The sequence below is a fragment of the Brassica rapa genome, chromosome A06, assembly GCF_000309985.2.
Source record: "Brassica rapa cultivar Chiifu-401-42 chromosome A06, CAAS_Brap_v3.01, whole genome shotgun sequence".
In the NCBI taxonomy this organism is placed as follows: Eukaryota; Viridiplantae; Streptophyta; class Magnoliopsida; order Brassicales; family Brassicaceae; genus Brassica; species Brassica rapa.
The window spans coordinates 11,316,534-11,338,550 of NC_024800.2; the positions used below are offsets into that span (position 1 = coordinate 11,316,534).

Sequence of the window (22,017 nt, forward strand, 5' to 3'; positions counted from 1 at the left end):
TTGATTAGATAGGAGTTATATACTTTCATTCAATACAGCCAACATTAAAAAGACTAAAGGATTTAGTTATTTCTTTAAGAATTTTTTTTTTTTCAGAAAACATTTATACGCAGTCTGGTTCATCTTAATTTTCAGATTATTAATGGTTATACTACATTTATTTTTTTTTTATGTTTGGTTCACTCAAAGTAAATTATTTAATAAGATAGGGTATAAAACTCAAGTAAAATTATGTTAGAACTATAATAATTTGTTAATTTATAACACTATTAATCTATAAAATATTTTCAAATAGTATGAGCAAAATTTTCAACAAATTGTTTTTATAAAAAAGTTCAACAAATGCTTAAAATAATTTACAAAAATAATTAGTAAAACACTAAAAATTAAAGAAAATTTTATTATAAATTAAAAATCTAATATAAAATAAAAAAATATATATTATAAAACATCATTTGTTGTTACATAATACATACTAAGACAATATTGAAAATATTTGTATATTACTTTAAATTATAAATTTTAATAATTTTATCACATTACATTTGATTTTCAATTGATTTAGTTTGGAGGTGGGTGTAGTAATTTATTATCGTGAGAAATTAGTTATTATAATAATATTAAAATCTGATACTCTTAAAAATATGAAAAATATTAATTATTCTTACTTTAATTTTTTTCAAATATATCAAATTGAAACAGAAATCAAATAGAAATATAAATCATTACATTTTCTTTAGTTTTCTGATTTAATAATTTTGTATTCTTTAACAAAACAATTTTAGTGGTTTTTCACTTCAAACCAACAAAATTTAGCGAAGTTTAAAATATAATTTTAGAATAAAAACATATAATAATTATTATTTTCAATATAAAGTAAAATTTCAAATATTTTGTAAAATTAAAATACAATACACTCAAACATAAAATAATTTTAGTGCAAATTCACCCGCCCGTAGGGCGGGCCAAACCCCTAGTATCCTTTAAAAGTAGGAAAATTGTTTTTTAGGCCAAAAAATGATAACTATGTTTTATTAGGCTAATTTCTTTTTTGTACCATTTTTTCCTCTAATATCTTTTAATATTTCCCAAAACAAATCAAATAAATAGTTTTACAAATAAAAAAATAAAAAAATAGAAACTACTGATGAAAAACTTATATCAACTTATTGGTATTTTTTCCAGTTCTAAAAAAATTTAAATCACAATTTCATATTTTGTTCTACAAAAAATAGAATTGACATTCTACACAGTAGAAAATGTAATTCACTTATTTCATTGAAACTAATATATTTAGAATACATGATCTACGTAAATAATAGTAATCTAAAAGTATTTAGAAAACACATTTTGCCCTTAACCTATCGTTCTAAAATCTGTAGAATCCAGAATCTATACATTACTATAAATCTAAAACATGTAGAAACTGGAATCTACACATTAATATAAATCTAAAATCTGTAGAAATTAGAATCTACATATTACTATAAATCTAAAACCAGTAGAAACCGATTTCATACATGTTTATTGTGTTCTACATATAGTAGAATACAAATTCTACGAAAAAGGATAAGCAATTCCAAAAATATGGAAAGAGAATATTTAGAAATATTTAGTTTCCTTATATTTATTAATTCTAATTTTTTAAACGTGATTTATAAAATCTATTTTTAAATTAAAAAAATTAAAACATCGATTTGGAAACTTCTTCTCACGCCGTCTTCTGCTCCCCTTTGTTCTTCAAGGAGAAGAGAAAAATGGGTTTGATTGATTAGAAATCAGGTTTTAAAAGTTCAGCTCGTGTTTGTTTGGTTCAAAATAGTGTTTTTAAAACCGGACTGACCCGATGGTTGAACCAGGTTCGACCATGAACTGGTTATATAGCCGGGTTGGATCTAATAATTGGTTCAACCATGAACTGGTCATGTAACCAAATTAGATTTCTGAGTTATTAAACTACTAAAAACCATTAAAACTATTAAAAATCTATGAACCATTTATATAAACATAAAACTAGTTTATATTTATAATATTTTATGTTTTTCATTTATATTTTAATTATGTATCATATTTACTAACATTACTTTTAAATTTATACATTAAAAATATATTAAACCAAATTATTGAACCATGTTTGAGCCGGTCGAACCATATTAAACCCTGACCGAAAAATTATCCGGTTCAGCTTCTGGTCCGATTTTAAAAACATTGGTTCAAATAAAGTGGGAATCAAACCGGATAACCGATGAAAACCAGGAAATCGATTTGGAAGACTTACATGGGCACGGGATCGATCGATCCCAAAAACGTGACCCATCGATCAAAGTGGGATAGAGCTTCTGCGTTCGACTGACCTGGGCTTGGTCGATCAATATATGCTCCACATATTTTCGTTGATTGGATATACTTATCAGAATTGGCCGGTTCGGATCAAACGCTTGTTTACAGGATCGATCGATCCCTTTGAAAAAGAAAAACTTCAAACTTTTGGTTTTTGGGGGAGGGATTTTTAATATTTTTTGTAATTATTTTAGTTAAAATTATATTTTAATATTTAACCATTGTTTTGTTAATTGTAATTTCAAAATTTTAATATATAAAACCGAAAAATATCTTTTCACCGAGTAAATATTTTTCTACACCGCTTCTTTTATCGAAACCACATGAACGGCATTTATAATGTACCACACATTAATTTTGTTCCGTTTATATTAACAAATCCACGGTTATCATACAGATTCATAAATGAAGCAAACAAATTTTTCTTTTTTGTAAAATTATTATTTAGTACAAAGAACGCTTATTAGTTGTAACACTTTGATTAGTGATATTTCTACAACCTGGCATTTAGCACTTTGATACCATCGCACAAATTGTTTCCATTCATAACTTAAGGGCCAGTTCGAATTTGATTTCAAAACTACAATATCTTTTGATAGTTTCAGAATTAAAGAAATCAAGAGTCTAAGCTTGATTTCATAACTTCTGGTTACATCTAAAGATTATAAAAATAATTTATTGACTCCTGATGAAATATCATTATATTATTTAATTTATGGGGTAAACTGTAAACTGTCGGTTTTACATTCAATTCCTATAAAATGTAAATTACTATTTTTCCATTTTACAAGAACTGTCATTTTGAATATAGATTAAGACAATCACTGAGATATATTTATGTTTTTATTAGTTAAATCTATGTAACACATGGTATTTAGATAAATAAAATTATTTATAAAGTCAATGCATTTACAATTAATATTAAATTTTAAATAAATGTAAATTGTATTATAATTTTGAAATGACGTTTTTGTAACAAAAAATGTGATAATCTTTATAAAACAAAAGGAATATTATATTCATGCAAAAATAAAATTATGTAATAGATTCATTAGAAAATGCGAAACCAAACTAAAAGTTGGTTTCTTATCCAATAAACACTAGATTTTTCATCCGCACATCCGTGCGGGTAGATTTTCATTTTATAAATATATAACATATATCATCGCAAAACTTTCAAAGATATAATTTACATTTTAGTGTTATATATTATGTAATTCTATAATGTTATTGGTTATGTTTCTTATTCGATATTATTAATGTATAATGATTTGTTTTATACATTTTACTTTATTATTAATTATTATTTTATATTAATATATTTTTGAGTTTGGTAAAATGAATTCATAGAATGAAATAAACAAATTGAAAATCTCCTTCATTTTTTTTTTCTAATTTTTACAGACTGAATACAATATATTTTAAAATTTTATTTAGTTATACTATAGAACTGATATTTTCTTAGCATAATTTATATTTTTTTTTTGACAGCAAACATTTACAGACTCATGTTGACTCTATAAACCAAGGTGGCAACTCTGCATCCATGTGTACGACGAAAGACGGATGTGTCCGAGCACTGCGTGCCAAGCGATCCGCCTTTATGTTTTCCGTCCTGGGAACATGAACGATATCTGAGTTGATGAAGCTTCTTCTCAAGAGCTTAATATCTTCCAGGTAACTTTCAAATGCGGGTCATTCTTCTGGTTCTGAAACCATTTTCACCAATTGAGAACAATCCGTAGCAAATGTAACCCTAAACTGCCTTAGATTTCTCATGCTTTCCATGGCCCAAATGAGTGCCTCCATCTCCGCATGAAGAGGGGAGAGGCATGCCCTTACATTCCTGGCCCCTAACAAACCCTCAAACCCCGGTAGCGTGCTGAACCAGCCTTGTCCTCAAAATAAATCTTTATCCTTCCAAGAACCTTCTGTGTAACACCATATTCCTGTAGTCCTTGAATTCAATATGTTTTGTGCCTCATGTACCAACCTGGGAGTATTTATTACTTGTGCCTTAGCTCAAAGTGTTGATTCCAATTCTGCTAAGTTAAGCGTTTCTCTCGGATCAATATCAAGATTACTGAAAATTTTATTATTCCGGGCCTTCCAAATGTACCATAATATCCATGCAAAATGATGATCCTCCATAATTTATATTTCTATGTTATTTATTTTAGTATATTGTAGGATTTTATAAGTAAATACATTATAATAATACTATATTATTAATTATGAGATCAATTCCTGCATTAATTTAAAAAAAATAAAATTTTACCAAGATTTTGTTAGATTGTTTCCAACATATTTTGTTATAAGTAAAAATAAAATTTAAATTTACAGTTAAAATTTATCTATTAATAATATATATATAATTTATAATTTTTTTTCAAAATGTTATATATTAAATAGATTAATTTAAATAATCAAATAGATGTTATTGATGAAATAGACCTAGTATGAATTTTTTATGGTATTTCTTTTAATAAAGAAGATATATAATATAATTATAAAATTTGAAAATAGCATACAATTTTATTTTATTTTGTTTTATAATAAAATCTTATTTAAATTAATATATAATAGTATATATTATTAATTACGAAATTAATCAATAGTATTAATGTAAATAAAATATTTTAAAATTTTAGAAATATTTTGTTATATTTTTTCTCAATATTTTATTATAACTAAAAATAAAATTTAAATTTAAATTTACAGTTAAAGTTGATTTATTATTAATATCTTTATATATTTAATAGATTAATGTAAATAATTAAATAAATGTAATTAATGAAATGGACCTAATAAGACTAGTATGACTTTTTATGATAGATAAAAATGGTACTTCTCTATTACAAATAATGTTTGCGACTAAATTTTTCAACACGATTTGGTATTATTCGGAATAATTATTTTACTCATGTCTCTATTAACTATTTAAATAATTAAATGTGTATATAACAAACTCCACCAAAAATACTGTAAGACGATGGCGTTTTGTGAGGACTTTTAGGTGTTTGAAAGTCTTTAATTAACTTTTGATTAACCCATACGACACTGTAGGCTGTAGTTGCTGACTAGTAGTGTTTTTTTATTACATTGAACACAATTTTTGTGTCGGTCTCTGTTTTATTACATTTAATGATTCGGATAGGTAGCACATTTCTAATCTTACTCTATTTTCTACTTTAAAATAGAGTTTAGAGTAAAAATATTCTAATGATACTCTGTTTTTACTCTATAATAGTGTAGAAAACGGGTTTTCTATGTATATTAAGTTTTTTTTGTTCATTACTCTATTTTTTATCTTAAAATAAAATACTATTGGAGTATATGACAACCTTATTATAGAGTTACTTTAATTTACAGTAAAAAATAGGATGAACCATTAAAAATAGTCTTAAGGGTATTAATCGTGGTTTGGCTCTCCAAAAAAGATATCTATTTTAAAATCTGGCTAGATCTAAAAGGGTTATAAGGCCTTTTGAAATAATTAATTACTAAGAGCTTCATTCACGTTGCGTAGTTTAAATATATAAAATATAACTAATTTTAGAATTTAAATTTATTGGTTTAAAAATTAAAACTATAAATAATTATTTGTAATTTTAACTATTTCAGTATAAATTTATTTATATTTAGTTGAATTCAATAAAAGTTTAATTTGTATTTTCTATAAAAATATCAATTAAACTAAATTCAATGCTATATTTATTTTGGTATATGAATATTGTAAATATGATGTTTATTTATTTTACGATACATTAAACTGATAGAAACTAATATAGTAATTAATCTAGTAAATCAATAGGCAATCTTCAACTTGCATATTTTATCACAACTAAATGTGAATAAATTGATATAAAATCTATTTAATTGAAATTGTTTGAAATTTCAAACATATATCATTATTAGTATGTTTGACTTGACTAATAATGATATACTAGGTGGACCGCCCGCACGCATATGCGGGCATTAACATTAATATTAAATTGATAATTATATATTTACAACTATATAATACTTATGGTACATGTATGTGGTTAATATGAAAGATTCGATGTTGCATATTGATATTTATACTATGTTCATATGAACAAAGAATACATTAGAACGTTTAGATTAAAAATTTCAGTGTTTCGTATTAACAATATGAGTTATCGAAAATACAAAGTACCTTAAGTCCATAAAGTAGAGAAACCAGACCTTAAGACCAAGGCTTCGAGTTCTGTCTAGATTAAGGTAAAACCCACACATCATATAAGATCATATTTCCCATGTCTTGAGCGCCAGATCATCATGAAGAGTGCTCTCGATTTTCTTAGCACCAACATCTTTCCAATCTATTGAAAGCACTGTTCCAATAGGTTCCACCTGTTGATTGTGCAAAACTGCAAAAATAGTCAATCAAAATGCCAAAAACATTGTAATCTCTATGAGAGAAGAAAGACTAAATAGGAATATAGATAGATAGATACTCACAAATGATTTGCTCTAGCACTCCTCATATCCTCATCAGAATTCAAATATATCTCACGGAAAAACTTGTTCAAAGCAGTCTCCTTCAAGCTTATCATCCTTCTATTCTTCTTCATTTCAGCTTCAAGCTTGTCATAGTCCTTTACTTTCTTGGAAGAAGGATAAGCCGGTCTCATTGAAACCTCTGCACCATTACACAAACAAATAATATAAATTTCAAAAAGTCAAGAGTCTGTGATTCAAACTTCTCATCAGGTGAAACTAAATAATAAGAAAATAGAAAGTAGAAAACCTGTTTAAGAAATTCAGGTCTGGCAAAACTGCTGGTTGTTTGCTTTGTTCAAGAGAGACCCATATGATTATCTCTGCTTTTAAAAGACTTTTCTTAATTTTGGTTGATATTACTTCATATATGCACTTCACTACTGCTATCTGAATACACACCGCAAGGAAAAAAAAGGTCAATACAATGTGTACAACTCAGAACATGGCATTGTTTGAGTTTAAAATGACTGCTTGGTACTATCTAATAAAACGTATCATTTATATCTGATAAAGCGTATACTTTAGATACATAACTCTTTGAACTGCTTATAGGTTAAACATGATTATTTTGTTAGTTCAAAAAGTTAGAGTTCAAAAGGTTTAAAAGGATTGCTTGGTACTATCTAATAAAATGTATCCTTTAGATGTCAATTATCCAATTACATCTATAAACCAATTACCTTTCTCAACAATCTCGGTTTGAGATGATACGCTTTCTCTCTTGGAACATCAGTCACAATACTCAGATGCAAAATCACTAACATAACTGACACAATTTACATAGAAGTGTTTATCATGGATGTGTGTTCTGAGAATGCATTATGCTTCAAACGATCACATTTAACACTAATCTTAAAACATCAGAAAAAATATAATTGAAAAAAAACAAATAATTTACGCATAACCCCAATAAAAAAAATCAGCCATGAAATATACAAGAGATATTTGAATTACCTGAGATTTATTATCATTGGTTTCATTGTAACAGCAGAGATGATTTACAGTTTCCTTCTCTAAGCCTTGAGTCAGAAAAGAGGTAATTCTAACAAAAATATTTAAAGATGTAAACAATCCCCAAAAGATAATAAATTATATAATTAATAGGACAACGTCAATGAGTTTCAAAGTTTTTTAAAAGCTTTGAGATTACCTTTGGCTCTCAGACGTACCTGAAGAGAATCACACACAATAAATAAATTACACTTGATTAGCATACACATCTTATAATATATTATTTCTAAGTGATTTAACTTTATAAAAAAAAATAATTACCTTTTTCGAAAGGGATGATCAGTTCCTGGATAAACAGAGTCGTCTCTTTTTGTTAGTTGAATCACTACTGATGCAAAAATGTAGATAGAGATACAACATGGAGAGGAAGAGAACAAAAATAAACAGAGAAAAAGAATCCCCCATAAAATTACAAGTAATGGTGTTCCCGTCTATGAGTTACTTATTAATTATCATACACTTGCGCAAGATCACAAAAGTAGAATTTAAATTAGAACGATCAAAAACATATGAAATCTTAAAAGATAGATGCGTGAAACTAATGGGGGTGGCGTGATATTTATATAGTAAATTAGTTTAAGTTTCTAAATAACCTAGCTTTCAAGAGAAGCTATGAGATAAAATATCCTCTAATAAATTTTAATTCAGCTATGAGATAGAATATCTTCTAATAAATTTTTAAATATATTCTGGTTATAATATATACATAATTTTGGTAACTCAAATCTTGCTATATATATATTTAACTATTAAATGCATGATATTAGGAAAGAAGATATCTCGTCAGTTGATTGCAACTGGTTTTTTATAAAACAAATCTCACTATAAGGATTTAAATAAAAAATAATAAGGAAATAATAAGGAATTTTAACGTTAAAACCCTTCAACTATGTTTGTTTGGGTAAAAACTCTCAAACTAAGTATTTAACGAAAAACCCCCTAAACTAACTTTATTTAATTAATTAAACTCTAAAAGGTCATAATTAAAAATGATAAAATTCAGAAAATTGTAATAGGAGGATAAATTTTCAAAATACATTTTATAAATTAATGTATAAGCTTCTATAAATGACTTAGAACCTCTTATAATAATTTAAAACATTTGATAAGCCAATATAAATAATTTTATAAATGTATTTATAATTTTATAAATTATTTATAAAGCATGTATTGAATTATTAGACATTAATAGTTATTATGATACTTTATATACATATATAATTATTTCTATACGAATATAAAATCATTATATCAATTCAAATAAACATTTTTGTTTATTATTTTATGTAATTTATAAATATATATAAAAATTGATCACATTATTACTCTTTCATAGTTTCAAAAATTAGTTACCATAAATAATTATTTCTAATATTATGTAGATTATTTGGAAAGTGGTAATGGAATTATCATTTCCTTTTAGATATAATTATAATAAATAAAATTAAAAATCATCTGCAAATCAAATTATAACAATTTGAAGAGTTCATTTATGATCAATCAATATATAGTATGATTTATATTTTTTTAAATAATTTATAAAATTATATAAATAATTTTAAAGTTCTGATAAATTTATTCTGTAAAAAACGATAAATAATTTAAAAATCATATTAATAGACATGTTTGGATTTTGTAATATTTAAAATAGTTATTATATAATTATATTCGAATACAATTCATCAAGTAGAGTATAAAACTATTATAATTATTTTATATAAAAATTCGTTCATTATATTTTATAGTTTATAAATATTAAAAATAATAAATAAAACATTATTAATCTTTCTATAATTTTGAGAATTAGTTGCCATAAATTATTATTTGTAATATTCTTTAGATTATATGGCAAGTGATGTTAAATGTTTATAGACTTATCTTAAATTTTTAGATCTAATTTAAGTAAATAAAAATTAAAAACAATCGACCAATCAAATTATAACAATTTTTTGAAACTTCGCTTATGAACGACACGTCACCAGAAATCACTAAAGTGACTTCTCATTTAATATATAGGGGATGCATCATTATCATATTTTGGAAAGTATATGAAAGATATAAATTTACATCAATGAAATTGGCTATCACATTAAGCCTGATACCATGTCATATTTTTAGAGTTATGTTATCTTTTTGTGAGAATAAATGTGATGATGACATATAAGAAAATCACTTCTCAAATAATATTTCTGATTGTTTTATATATTTTTAGGTGTGGAGATATTATTATATTTGTAAATATAATACTAATTTACATATATTAATGTAAATAATAATATATAAATTATTACCATATTTTAGAAAACTTACCAAAAACATACATTTACATAAATGAAATTGTTTATGTCACAATTAGCATGATACCATGTTATTTTTTTAGAAGTCATGTCACTTTTTAGAATCCATGTCATTTTTTATTTTGTAAGAATGTATGTAGTGAAGACAAATAAACAAATCACTTCTTAAAAAATGTCTAGGAGATGTGTTATATCAGACATTCTCATCATTTTAAAACATCTAAATTTTCATAGAAATTGGTATCAACTTTGCGTCTCCAAATTTAAAACAAGTTTAAATTTTTATTTTTAACAAGAGTGATTTTCATATTCTTTAAAATTATAGTGTAAACAAATCAAATTTTATTTAAAAAAACAAATTTAAGAAGATTTAAATAATCTCCTATATAGTAATAGAGAAACATTTAAAAAGTTATAACATGTAGTTTGTCTTAACTAAAAAAGTGTCATACTGAGTTGTGACGTAATTAGAATGTTAATTTTGCTTACGTGATGGCTTGAGAATCAATTGATAATTTTGTTAGTCCAAAATTAAATTACTAGTGAATGTTATATTATATAGTATGTCCACTATGTACCATTCATTTATCAAATTGAAATTATTATATATTTTTTCCTCAAATAAAACCTACATAATTAACTAACATGATTAAGAAATATATGACAATTAATGATTTATTTCATAAAATTTTCTAACAATCTATATACTTTCTATCATTTTTTTTAATTATTTATTAGTAAAATAAATTACACAATCACATTAATTATATAAAAATATAGATTTCTTGTATATGTTGTATTTTGAATTTTTCAAAACAAATATAAATTACTAAATCTGTTAAAGTTTCACATAAACTTTTATGATGAAGGTTTAAATTTTTTTCTAATAATAAGATACAATGATTATAAAATCATATGAATAAATAATTTTATTTTAGTAGGGGTTGTCATTGTTTTTATCTTTACTCTTTCTTAAAGAAGTCATCTTCAACTAACCAAATAAGTCCCCTTTCCCGTCTATTTTTTCGTTCTTTTTTTGTCAAAGGTCTTCCCTTCTGTCTTTGTTTATTTGATAGCAAAACGTGCTTATACATGCATCATGGGTGTACTTATAATTATTTTAGCGTCATACAAAATCAAAATAACAATAAAACAAGGGTCGCATACAACAGTAGTAATAATAAAACAAGGGTCCTCTAATCCCTAATAGGCGACTCCCAAATAGGCGAAGGTGCGACTCCCAAATAGGCGAAAATCGTGCGACTCTAATCCCTAATTTCACCGTCTCCGTCATCAGCTTGATGGCCCCGCCCATCCCTCCACCTCCTCTGCCGCCAGATCCGGTGGTGCATCAACCCTCTCTAACCTCTGTTTCCTCTTTCCCCTCCGTCTCTGCCGCTCCGGCTCTGTCTCTCCCCGTGACGGACTCGATTGGTGGTGTTCCCACTGTTACTCCGGTAGCTTCCGCTCCAGTGCCTCATCCTGTTACGCCGGCTAGTTCCACACCGGTGACCTCTAATCTAGAGGATTCTAATCCCTCTCTTCTCGGCCAGGGATTCAACTCTTCTTCTTCTTCGGTTCCTGTCACTGAAGAGTTCAACTGGGCAAAGAATCTTAACTCTGCCTCTCGATTTCCGGCATCAAATGTTCCGGTTTCAATCTCTTCTGAAGGGAGACCAAGAGTTCGGGTCCCCAAGGCTGTTTTCGAGCGAGGAGCTCAACTCCACAGTGACTATATAGTGGGTATTTTCAATGGTAAAGCCCCCTCTTACGGAAAGATATGGAGTGTTCTAAATTACTTATGGGGTAAAGACCGTCGTGTCACAATTCACCATTTGACAAGGAATGCCTATCTGTTTCATATCCCTTCTCCAAGCCTGCGAAATCGTATTCTGCAGCATGAACTCTGGAGAGTGGGGGATTCACCTTTTTTTGTAACAAAATGGAAGTCTGAATTTAGTACGAATCCTCCGTCGCTCGATAAGGCACCGGTCTGGGCAACTATCAAGGGGATTCCTTTTGATCTCATCACTCCGGAAGGTCTCAGTGCGGTCTGTTCCCCTTTGGGTCGGGTTGTTGACTCGAAACCTTTCATTAGCGTCTCTTCAGCTGAGGTGAAAGTCATTGTGGATCTTACTAAACCTCTGCCATCAGAGATGGAAGTGGAATGTGATGATGGAAACATTCTCCTCCTCACTATCCTTTACCCGTGGCTGCCTCCCCAGTGTCCGTTATGTCAGCTAATTGGTCACAAAGCCTCCTTATGCCCTTCCGCTCCTTCGCCAGAAAAGAAAGCAGGAAAACAAAAGTTTAATTCTAACAAGGCTATGGGGAAGAAAAAAGTCTCTTCTGATAATTCAGAATGGCGTCCTGTCCCAAACAAGGACTTCTCTGTTTCTGGAGTTAAAGTTGGCACTGCTCCTCTGATTCCACCGGCAGCTGTAAAGCACTCAGATTTACCTTCTTCTTCAAACTCTGGTATCTCTCCCCCGACCTTGGCCTCAACTTTGGACGTATCTATAGTCGAACCTTCAGTCCGGGTGCAAAAGGACAACGGTCTTCTTGCGGTGATGGAGCTTGAGCATCAGGAAAACCCATTTATCAATGTTACTTCTAAGGCTGCTAAAGGAGGTTCTCAAAGTCTGGTTGTAGTCAATAAGCCTCTGATCGCAACTTCAAACCCTTTTCACCTTCTTCAGGATGCTCCGGAGAACTCAATAGTCAGTGAGAAAATAGTAAGTCTGGTTGAACCTAAAACTTCAAAAGACAAAGAGATTATGGTGTTTGATGCTATTAAGGCAGCCTCTCCAACAACTATGGCTCTCACTAATCGAATGCAGAAGAAGCGTAAGCTGCGCAATTCACCTCCCCGTGATGTGTTTCTTCCACTAGAGTGGAAGGATACTCACCCCTCTAATTAATATCTATGTCGGGTACATTTTTTTGGAACGTGAGAGGTCTAAATGAACCATCAAAGCATAGCCCGCTATCTAGCTGGTTAAATTCTAAGCCAGTAACTTTTGGGGCGCTTTTAGAAACACACGTTAAGGAAGCAAGCAAGCACAACATTTTGTCAGCCATTGGGTCGGATTGGAAGCTGTTAGATAATTATTTACACTCAGATTTGGGGAAAATTTGGGTTATCTACAAAGAGCCTACGAAAGTCAGAGTTTTGTTCGTGGATCTGCAGTCGATCACTTGTGAAATTGTTTTGGAAGGTGGCATCGAATTCATTTACACGGCTATATATGCATCAAATGACGAAGATCAGAGATTGGAACTTTGGACTTCACTAAGGGATACTTCTGCCTCATTTGGGTTTCAAGGTAAGCCTTGGATTGTCAATGGGGATTTTAATGAGATTCTTCATCCTGATGAAACCTCAAATGCTAATATCTTTAGAACCACCTCTCCAATGAGATGCTTTGGGGATTGTCTTACTGATCTAGGCCTATTTGACTTGCCATGGAGTGGTTCTAGATTCACTTGGCAGAATAATAGGCCTTCGGGGCCTGTGGGAAAGAAGCTTGACAGATGTTTGGTCAATGGTGACTGGTTACTTAAGTTCCCGTCTAGCCACTGCCTCTTTGAAGCCCCTCTCTTTTCCGATCACTCTCCTGGCTTCATTTCGGTATGCTCGGATCCTCCGAAGTTTGGTACTCGCCCCTTCAAATTTTATAATCTACTGCTAAAGCATCCATTGTTTCTGGATTTTGTGGATCAAGCTTGGGCTATGGTGGGTCTGAATGCGGTTTCTCTAAAAGATTTTGGGTTCAAATTGAAGCAGTTGAAGCGTCCTCTGAAGTCTTTATACAAAGACAATTATAGTGACATTGAGAAAAGAGTGGCTGCTGCTCAGGAGGATCTCTCTTTCAAACAGCTTCTAGCCCTGGATCATCCCTCTTCATTAAATATCCAAAATGAAGTCCTAGCAAGAGAGTTGTGGTTTTCCTTAAGAGTTGCAGTGGATAGTTTCTACCGTCAAAGGTCTCGTATCAGATGGTATGGTGAAGGGGATCTCAACATACCCTTCTATCATAGGGTTACAACAACGAGGAATGCTGGTAACGCAATAAAGTTCCTAATTCGTCAGGACGGCTCCTCAACGAGTTCTCTTGAAGAAGTTCACCAGCTAGCTACAGATCATTTTCAGTCAGTTCTAAGTACAATCAGAGGCTCTTTCTGTCCAGATCTGCCAGATTACCTTGATGAACTGATTCTCATTAAATGCTCCTCTACCCAAAGGTCATCATTTTTGACTCCCTTCTTGGATGAGGATATTCAAAGTAACCTTTTCAAAATGCCGTCGAATAGAACACCTGGACCAGATGGGTTTCCGGTGGAATTCTTCAAAGGAGCTTGGCCGATAATTGGTGCTGAAGTTTTGGCTTCGGTGAAGGATTTCTTTCAGCATAGTTTCATGCCAACGTCTTTGAACGCAACCTCGCTTATCTTGCTGGCAAAGCGGCCGGGTGCTAATTCCATTCAAGAATACCGTCCTATTGCTTGTCTAAATACTCAGTACAAGTTGGTAACCCGTCTTCTAAGTAATAGGCTGAAAACGACATTGCCGGGTCTCATTCTCCCAAACCAAACAGCGTTCGTGGCTGATAGGTTGCTTGTGGAGAACGTTTTACTGGCATCAGAGCTTGTTCAAGGATACCACAAAATCACTGAAGCACCAAAAATCACTCTGAAAGTGGATATTGCCAAAGCTTTTGATTCAGTAAGATGGGATTTCCTCCTCAGTGTTCTTGCTGCCTATGATATTCCTCATGAGTTCATCGCCTGGATCAAGACTTGCGTATGTTCGCCATCTTTCTCGTTAAGCATTAATGGGGTCAGTTCTGGATACTTTAAGAGTAAGACGGGTTTGAGGCAAGGTGACCCTCTGTCTCCAATTCTCTTCATCATGATGATGAATATTCTGTCCTTAATGCTAAACAGAGCGGCAGCTGCGGGTTCCTTCAATTATCACCAAGATTGTGACCAGATGAAATTGACGCACCTCTGCTTTGCAGATGATCTTCTGATCTTTCTTGAAGGTTCTGAAAACTCTCTTAATGGGGTGCTTCATGTTTTAGCTGAGTTTGAGAAAATGTCAGGGTTATCAGTGAATATCTCAAAGACTTCGATGTTCAGTTGTGGGGTTTCTGAAGACAAACTTGAAAGATTCAACACTGTTTTTGGGCTCAGTCAAGCTAAGCTACCGATTCGCTACCTAGGCCTTCCCTTGAGCTCCAAAAAGTTGTCTATAAAAGACTACGACCCGTTATTGCTTCAGATCAAGAAAAAGTTAGGGTCCTGGACATCAAAAACTCTTACAATGGCAGGCCGTCTAACGTTGATTTCTTCAGTAATAGCTGGTATCACAGGTTTCTGGATGTCGGCTTTTCTTCTTCCTAAAGGAGTGATGAGGAAGATTAATAGCCTTTGCAGCTCGTTTCTATGGCATGGGACTATCGGTATTTCTACTGGTGCTAAAGTAGCTTGGGAAGATCTCTCTACGCCTAAGAATGAGGGTGGTCTTGGTCTTCGTGACTTAAAGGTCTGCAATGAAACTTGCATCCTAAAGCTCCTTTGGATGATCTTCTTCAAATCTGGCTCCCTTTGGGTCGCGTGGATCAGAAATAGATACATCTCATCTTCGTCATTTTGGGCTTTGAATGAAAGAAACTACACTTACTCCTGGATTTTCAGGAAGATCCTCAGTTTGAGACCAAAGGCCCTTCGATTTTTAAAAATTCAAGTGTGCAGTGGTGACTCAACTTTCTTTTGGTGGGACCCTTGGACTCCATTTGGTCCTTTGGCTGATTTTCTTGATTCAGATGGAACTCTGGGCATACCTATCTCTTCTACAGTGGCAGACTTGAAGACTGATGAGGGTTGGTTATTGCCTAATGCAAGATCGGACAAACAGGTTCAGCTTCTTGCTTTTCTGTCAACAATGGTTTTTCAACCAGGCTGTGATTACCCAACATGGTCTATTGGAAACAAAATATACAAATCCTTCTCTTCCAAAGTAGTATCTAATGCAATCAGGTTTCACAGACCTCTGCAGTCTTGGGCTCCACTAATTTGGCATAAGGCTATGGTGCATAAGCATGCCACTACCACTTGGCTCTTCACTTTAAATAGAAATCCCACTCGGGACCGTCTTTCATCCTGGGATCCGGACTCTCTGGTGATTTGTTTGCTCTGTGGTAACCAAAATGAAAGCCGAGACCACTTGTTCTTTCAATGTAATTTCTCCTCTGCCATTTGGAGATCTATAATGAGGAGACTGGATATTCAAAACTACCCTACAGCTTGGACGGATATTCTTCACTGGCTGCCTAATGCTCATCGTGATAACTGGAAGCGACTGGGTTTGTTGCAGGCTTGGCAAGCGGCGATTTACGAAATATGGCGGGAGCGTAATAGGAGACTACATGATGGTCTCACTTTTCCTCCATCAAAAGTCTTCAAAGCTATCATATTTGGGCTGAGAGATAAGTGCTCATCTATGAATGTTCAGGGTAACCCTCGAGGGCCTCTTCTTGCTCAGTTTTGGTATGATCCTCCCTGAGTCTCTTCATGGCTGTACTCTTTCTGGTTCTTTCTATCAGCTAGTCTGTTCCTTCCCTTCCTTTCTTGTAATGGTGCTTGCTTGCTTCTTGTAAGAGGATAATTAAGTTTTATTAATGAAAACCCTTTAACAAAAAAAAAATAATCACCTTTCAAATCGTTACTTCTTTTTTTGAAACACCATAAAAAATTTAACTTTATTATATTTTTTTCTCAACACCAATTACATCAAAGTAAGCTCCCAAAAATCCAATAAATTAGGCCATGTGTGAATTTGTAGAACATCTGACACTATTTGCAATGGCATCAACAACAATCTTTAAAATTTTTGGAATAAAAAATAAAGAGACAAAACGAAGCGAAAAGATAGGATTTTGATGTCCCGAATAATTTCGTAGATCTCCATTAGATGACACAACGAGTTAATTATTTAAACAAACATCTAACAATCTGATAATATACAAATTTTTGACACATCCAGCTCTAAAGCATGCAATAAGCTGCATAGCCTGTTAAAGCTTTTGCCGCAAGAGGGGATGCAACAAAGTTAACGAGACATGATCCTTTTGTTCCTGAAATCTCTTATGACCCTAAAAAAATCTATCCACAACCTGCAACATTGTCAGATGCTCTCTACGATGCTTAAAACAGAGAATATCATCATCTATCACATGGATCAAGGGGCGGGGTTTCTGGTTTACGTTAGAGGTCGGCTTCAATGGTTGTGCATCCCACCATTCCCAGGCATTTCAAATGCTGCTAGGATTTTGTCAAATGAGAAGCTTATGTTTTCAAACAGTAATTTATTTATCGCCGTTCTGTCCAAATTCATCAACAAATCCATAGAATGTCAATGAAAAGATAACACTAGTCAAAAGTAGTCCAGTGAGTGTAAAACCAAAACTAAGAGCCGCTTCAAGGTGGAGAACATTGTTGGTTGAAACACTACTTGAAGGGAGTAGCTTCACATATCATCATCATCGAGAGAGGGCAATGAAGAAACATGTGAAATTGCTGATTCTGATCTTCCACAATGTTGACATGAATTATTATTTAGTAGGCCTCTACTTTGTAGGTTTAGACACTACTTGAAGGGAGTAGCTTCACATATCATCATCATCGAGAACATTGTTGGTTGAAACATGAGAACAATGAAGAAACATGTGAAATTGCTGGTTGAAACACTACTTGCACAATCTTCCAAAGGAATAGGTTTATTTTTATACCCAATATGATGTCATAAAAAGGAAAGATTAGAAAAATAAACTTGATATTAAAGTAAATAATTAATCTTCCCTTTTAAAATTTATCGGTTATGTTTTTATGCAACTTTGTACCTATCATCACTTTATTTTTAAAATTTTATTTTTGCAAATTAACATATACAAATTACTAAGAAATAAAAAATATATTTACACATCTAATATGAAAAACCAAACTAATACAATGAATAAAATTAATACAATTTGGTTGAATAAGATTAAAAATAGTTATAGTTGAATTTGATAGAATATATGTAACACAATATACCCACAAAATGAGTAACTAGGCCAATCCAAAAAATTTGTACAAAGTCAAACATTAAATAAAAATTATATATTTTATTTATAAAATATTTTGTACATATATATTATGGAACGACTCAACATATTCCTAAATAAATATGAAATTCTCAAATAATATCATAAATATATTAACCAACTATTACAATTAAGTACTCTTACTAAAATATATTTACAAATCTAAGACAAGAATCAAACTACATGAAATAACAAAATTAATCAAAATTTTAATTTGTGTAACAAAAATATTTTAGTTGAATCGGAAAAGTAAATGTCATCTAATATATCCAAATAATAACCAAACAGTTAAAATATTATATATCCAAAATTATATGTCTAATTGACTAACTAAAATAATATAATTTTATTTAAAATAAGCAGTGCATTTTGTTTACAATATAAATAACATAATAATTAAAAATTAAAAACAACAAATTAATAATTTATTATAATATATTTACTTTATAAATATTTATATCACGTACATGAGTACGGAAAAGTTACCTAGTATCAAAGTAAAACGATAGAAGCTATAGTTTTTATACGAAGTTCATTTTTTTTAAACACTAGTTATATTCATTATAATCCAGTTACATAAGCCGGAGATTCCACGAATTCCGGTAGAAACAGAGGCCGACGAACCAAAATTTCTCGGAAACAGAGGCCGACGAACCAAACAAAGATTCTCGGAAATAGAAGCCCACACAAGGGAAACAAGGATTAAACAAAGATACAAAACATAGAACTAAGCTAATCGATCTGAACTAGAAGGCAAGAGTGACATATTAAAAAAAACCTTTACAAAACACATAATAAGATAGCATGCAGATTTGATAGAGCTTCTTTGAAAACGAGACAAGGCGAGGAAGTCATCTATGACTATAAACCTCCAGCTTGTGACTCCTCCTATGATGAATAGCCCAGACGAATTAGAGAACAAAGCTTCATATCCAGGAGACAGAGCAATTTCAATTCATAAGTCTTCAACCGGAAAGACGATGACGGAGAAGATACCACGAAACGCCATAACTGAAGCCATATGGAAGGGAAGATCTCGATCAAATCTTAAAGTTGATGACAAGGAGCAAGACAAACTCACAGACCGGTACAAACTATCCCGATAGATCAAGATAGCTTAAGATCGAGCCCAGATGTGAGCCAAAGAGAGCTCAAAATCGACATGCAAACTCATTCAAATCAACCCAAGATTTCAAACAAAATCCAATATGAAAGGAGAAGAACACAAACCACTCTGCCTATAAAGATCGATAATACAAATCAAGATCGACTCCGGCTCTATGGAAGCAGCCGGAGTCGGTGAAACGGTGAAATCAGTCGAAGGAAACCAAGAGAGAAGGCAGAGGAATGAGAAAGAGAGAAATATACAAAGTTCATTAAATTACTTAAAATCTGATTAAAAATAAATGCTGTAAATATATTATGAATATTGAAAAAGATTTTTTTAATCCAGTCAGTTTTTGTTTGCCACGTAAAGATAACCTTACAATAATCTTATTGTATACTTAGATAAAATAATGGGCAGTTTTGTGATATTTCTGATTTAGCGTCTATCCAACTTCCGAGGTTCCAAAGAGATTCACCTTCCCAACCTTGCACATTGTAACAACTAACAACGTGGGAGGCATGTGCGATGTGATGTCTACACATGTGATCAGATATATTAAAAAATAGATTGTTGTATTATACTATTACTTATGGATATACTCGAATACTTCTCTTTTATTCATTTTGAGAATACTTCTCTTTTGTTCATTTTGAGGAATATCATTACAATCCAGTCTCTCAATTTCGGTTTTAAATAGCGACCAACTCCAAAACATATGTCCAATCTCGCAAACAATTTTATGTATAGATGTGAAAACTATGAATGCAAACTAATATTTTCTTCGTTTCCAAAAGAGTCATGTTTAAAAAAAAAATTCGTTTCAAAAAATATCTTTTCACAGTTTCAATGCATAAATTAATTATGAATTATAAAATTTATAATATATAATTGTGTTTATTAAAATTATATTAGTTAAAAGTTGTGGAGAATAGTTAACTACGAAAAATAATGTATTGATAACTAAAATTTAATATATTTTTGTAATAAGTGTGAAAATCTTAAAATACATTTCTTTCTGAAACAGATGGAGTAATTCGCTTTTCTTAAATATGATTTTTTTTCTTATTGTACACAGAAAAATATGTTTTCATTATAAATTACAAAATAATTACAGGTCCTATTTAATTCTCTTATACATATATCTATCCAAACTCTGAAGTGTATCAAGAAAAAAATTATTGCCTAAGATTGATGACCAGAAAAAGTTTGTCTTCCATATTCCATCGCATGAGTTGAATTTAAGGAAATATTTTGTGATTTTGGATCTAGTGTAAATCTCGTTTTAAAAATAATTATAGACAAACTGGGCACTATAGATGTTGAGCATCTTCAGCTGATTCTAGCTTTTGCCAACTCTTCTACACAGGGGCGAAGCCACTCAGTAGGGAAGGGGTGCACATGCACCCATAATTTTTTTAAAAAATTAATGTAATTGTTAAGGAATTTTAAATGTGCATCCACTATAATTCATGGTAGTGCACCCACTAAAATTTACATTAAGCCCAAATGAAAAGAAAATTAAAAATAATTTACCTCATCAAAAATTAAAATTAGCTTTAAAGCCCAATTCTATTCTCTCTTTTTTTTGTTAAAATCCTAACAATTCGTTCAAAAAATTTAATAGCTTAAGCTTTTCTTCTTAAACATGCAAGTGTAAACCATCAAATCAAATTGACAAAGTTTTATTCTCTTGTCTACCATACAAAACTGGTAACTAATTTAATAATCTATATGTTAATGCTTTGAGTCGTTCTAAATAATGTTTACGATTAGTAATTATTTAAATAGCATCTAAGTTTTTGATTCAGTAAAAGTCCAAAATTCATAGAAGTGGCTTTACTCTTTTATTCTTGATGGTTTGCAGGTTTTACATGTTTGTAATTTATATATGTTTCATTAATCATGTTTTTGGTAGATTGCACGTTTGAATTATGTTACGTTTTCAGTTTTAACTAAATTTATCTCGACGATGAAAAAATAGTTTATTACTTAATAATCTTTAATTTTGGTTTATAGATTTTTGAAGTTGATTTTAACTTTATCAGTTGCAAATATTAAAAGATATTTATCGACAATGAAAATACTGAAGATAATTCTATGAAGTCGAATGAAATTTCCTGGCTTTAATGTTGTGCACCCATTATAAAAATTTCTTGGCTTCGCCTGTGCTTCTACAGTTCTCTATGGCATCATTCGTAACCTTCTTGTCCAAGCCGGAGACTACATCTTCATACTGAAAAACAAACACGATATAACTTTACTAATATATATTTCTTTTCTTATTAATATAGATTTCTCAGGCATATTTTTCACTATTTTTTGCGTGTGCTATTATTTTCCAAAATTTCAAATATTTTGGAATTAGAGTAGTAAAAGAAAGTCCCTTCGTGTCATCCAATAATAAAAAAATGATAGGCCGAAGAAAATGATAGAAATTAGATTTGTGAAATCTATTTTAAAACATTTCAATCTGAATTTATATACTGTTTTAAGATAGCAAAATGCTTATCTACGATCAACCATTCTCCAGATACCACGTGTATGACTCTAAATCAATCGTAAGAGTCATTTAAAATATTTTCCAACG

At 30.8% G+C, this 22,017-nt stretch overlaps 1 long non-coding RNA gene across 1 annotated transcript; it reads right to left on the reverse strand.

Annotated features, from left to right (window-relative positions):
* Positions 1–10,887: 10,887 nt before the first annotated feature.
* Positions 10,888–21,973, reverse strand: LOC117125883. The gene is made up of 2 exons (XR_004448350.1): positions 16,867–21,973; positions 10,888–11,371 (listed from the first exon to the last, which is right to left on the reverse strand). It is a non-coding gene; the product is annotated as an uncharacterized LOC117125883 (long non-coding RNA).
* Positions 21,974–22,017: the final 44 nt, after the last annotated feature.